The sequence below is a fragment of the Vidua chalybeata genome, chromosome 22 (genome assembly GCF_026979565.1).
Source record: "Vidua chalybeata isolate OUT-0048 chromosome 22, bVidCha1 merged haplotype, whole genome shotgun sequence".
Lineage (NCBI taxonomy): Eukaryota > Metazoa > Chordata > Aves > Passeriformes > Viduidae > Vidua > Vidua chalybeata.
In genome coordinates, this window is record NC_071551.1 from 5,170,604 (window position 1) to 5,174,051 (window position 3,448).

At 46.1% G+C, this 3,448-nt stretch overlaps 1 long non-coding RNA gene across 1 annotated transcript; it reads left to right on the plus strand.

Moving 5' to 3' along the window:
- Positions 1-221: 221 nt before the first annotated feature.
- LOC128799012 (uncharacterized) lies at positions 222-2,846 on the plus strand. The gene is made up of 4 exons (XR_008434623.1): positions 222-355; positions 2,123-2,182; positions 2,281-2,355; positions 2,648-2,846. It is a non-coding gene; the product is annotated as an uncharacterized LOC128799012 (long non-coding RNA).
- Positions 2,847-3,448: the final 602 nt, after the last annotated feature.

Consider the following 3,448-nt stretch of genomic DNA (forward strand, 5'->3'; position numbering starts at 1 on the left):
GAGGATCCATTCACAGGGAGGTTCAACCTTCATCCTCATCCTCTGGAGCCTGGTGACCTCACAGGGCACAGAAGTGTCCAGAACTCTGCCACCTCCTCTGGTCTGGGTTAGGGATACCCCTAAAGACCCCCAGTAAAGCGAAGTGGAAGCATCTGACAAATTCCTGTCCTGCATTGCAGGTGTTTCTTTTCAGAAGAAGTTGTCAAACTAAAATTCAGAGGCTGTTTTTCCTCCAGCTCACTGGGACAAACCCGAGCACCTCGGGGTTTTGTTTGCTGCTGGAGACACTCAGCTCAGGGTTTTGGTGGGGTAGGGCCTCACATTTGGGGTCTCTGAGCCAGATGTGCACCAGCAGGTACCAAATAATCCGTGAACTCCCATGAAGCTGAGGGTTTGAGGGCTTGAGAGGAGAAGATGCCTCTGCAGTGCTCTCACCTGCAGAAATCATATTGAGTGAGAATTGGGGTTCCATTTATCAAGGCCCTTGGACCAAGTGAAAGGCTGGGTGACAATTCCAATTTTAGGGTATTTCCAAAATAAAAATCCAGACTGTTTTTGGAGGGGAGGGTGGGATTTCCTTTACAAAAGAGCAGCTTTTATTATTTAATGGGTGACAGCGACACCCAGACACTCTCAGAAGGCACAGGATTTTCACCACTTGTGTCTGTCCCCCAGCAGGATCTCTGAGCATCCCCACAAAGCAGAGGTGTCCCCAGAGTCACAGCCAGTGTCACACAGCATCATCAGGGACGAGTTCTCTGCCCTTCCCCACTCCTCTTCCTTCCCAAAGAGCTCCCAGAGCTGTGGGGTGCTTGGCACAGGCCCCGAGCGAAAGCCCAGCTCAGCCAAGGCCCTCCTGCAAAAGCAAACTGGTCAAAAAAGAAAAACAGCCCTAAAAGAATTTGGGAAGCTGATTTTCAGCCCAAACAAATTACAGGGAGAAAGAGGGGCTGGAGAGGGCACGAAGGAGAAAAAGAAGCCAAGCTCTGGAACCACTGAATTACCCTCAATCCTCGGAGCACGGCCAACGCAGCATACGAAGGATTGCCCAGACAGTTCCAAAAATGACACATCACCCTCTTCCTTTCTTGCCTCACCCGTGGCAAACCCACAGCAACGAGCTTTTTTTTTTTTTTTTTTTTTTTTTTTCGTTGTAATGCCCCAGAATTGCCATGAAAGCAGCGAAAGGAGCCAAAGCAAGAGGAGCTGAGGTGCTCAAACATCGCAGTAGCGCCCCGTATTTAAACACCTCTCCCAACCCTGCGTTCCCAAACGTGATCCCAGCCAGAGACAGCCCTTTGCCCAATGCCTTCTTTCAAAATACAAGCCCAGCAAAGGCTCTGACCTGTCAGCCCCACTAACCATTAATTTATTTTTTTTTTTAAATCTGACCGAGCTCTGCGATTCTCAGCCCCTCACAAAGGGGGTAAGTCTCTGCCTGGCGGTTTTTTTTTTTTTTTTTGGGGAGGAAAATGTGGCATGCACCTATTTTGTTTCATTCTGTGCCAGGACCTATAAAGTTACTGTGGGCTGCAGCTCCTGCCAAGTTCTAAAGGTGACAGGGCAATGGGCACCCAAAGGACGCTTCTATCAATGCCCTTTTATTTCCCTCTCTTTCCCCTTCCACCAAACCTTTTTTTTCTAATAGAATTACTCTTATCTGCAAGTGATTTAAACTCTAAGGTTTACAGAAGATTTAAAGAGTGCGAACACAGTTGGAATGTTTTAAACTAACAGTACAAGTTGCATTTTAAGAAAATAATTAACTCCCAGGGGAGGTGTGGTTCTTGGAGTAATGACAGATTCAAGGCTGGCTTTCCCTATATGGAGTTTCCAAATAATAAAATATCTTTGGTTCCCTACCGGTGTCAGATGAGAACCTGTTAGTGTGCTAGTTGCTGGTGGACTGTCATGGGTTTGCCGGGGGTTTTTTTTGGTGTTTTTTTCTTTTTTCAGTGGGCCCATTAGTGTTTTAAAGACACAGTGCACAGTAGGTAACCTCCCGTGCAAAGCTGCAGCACAAAGCATTGTAAATACAGAGTTTGTGTATTTACAGCCTTTCCCCATCCCTTCTTCTGGCTTAAAAACATTTAAAATACAATATTTTCTTCTTATTTTGCAGCCTTAATGTGTCTGTTCTTGCTGGGGACTTCTCACAGCCACAGACAAGAACCAGCCCAGTGTAAGTCCCAGTCTCCCTCCTGCCCACTGGGAGGGGTGGCAGGGCACAGCCACCTGCCAGGGCACAAGAACAGATGCAAACCCTCCTATTTTTAAAAGGTGAGTGCTCACTGCTGGAGGAAAGCCTTCTAAGAAGATCCAACAATGAATAATTCCAGTGAAAGCACTGCTCAGGTAATTCAGCAGAGCCTCAGCCAGCAAAGATCCCCTGCAGGACTCTGCCAGGAGCTGAGATGCTGGGCAGAACTTAAAGTTGATTTTATTTTATCTGTGACGTCTCCTTTTGAGCTGTGGCCACAATAATTGAAGGGAAATGCTGTGGCCTCTCAGGTTCCTGAAGGATGGCACAAAAGCTTAGATAGAGAGGAGAATAATTTCACAAAAAGCAGAATGGTTGCAGGATAACAAGAAGATTCTCTATGACTTGTGCACAGCTCCTAAAATGATGCATGTATTCACATTTTAGGAGTGGCCTACAACATATACTTCAGTCCATGCCTTCTCTTTGTAAAGTGTGAGTAACTTAATGGATAATTTACACATGAGGTTCCCAACCTGAAATTTAAACCTGAAATTCCCAATCTGAAAATGGAACCATTTTCTGTGATGTGAGCTACATCTCATCTCATTTGTACTCATGCCATTTATTTTGCCCAAATTAAAAAAAAAACACCCAGAGAGTTATATTCATAATTTCATAACATTTTAAAAAAACAATTAAATTAATGAAACAACCACAGCAGTGTGTGTAACTCATGATGCAGATTAAAGCAGCCACCTGGACTGATGACTCTCAGCCCCATCCCCGTTCCTCACTGCTCTCCTGCTCAAATTTAAGACTCCAGCACCACACAGGCACCAGCCTGTTCTCAGGAACACTCCCAGCCTCTCAGGGACAGCTCTTGCCACAAATTTAATTACTTGCAAAACCTTTGGTCATTAACACCCAACCTAAATTCTATTGCAGGTCACAGGCTGTTAAAAAACTGAAGTGTCCATGCTCCCCAAACAATGATTTGTTTAACTGGAGCTTGGGTTAAACCCGAAGGCACAACAGCACAGGAATCCCATTGCCAATGTCCTCAGCCTGTTCCAAAACCTGCTGGGAAGCTTGGGAGGGAATTATTTCTTCCTGGACCTTTCCTTGATGCTCCACAATTCCTTCTCCAAGGCCAGGTTGGGCTTGGAGCAACCCGGGGTAGTGGGAGCTGTCCCTGCCCGTGGCAGGGGGTGGAACAGATGAGCTTTAATGCCCCTTCCAACCCAA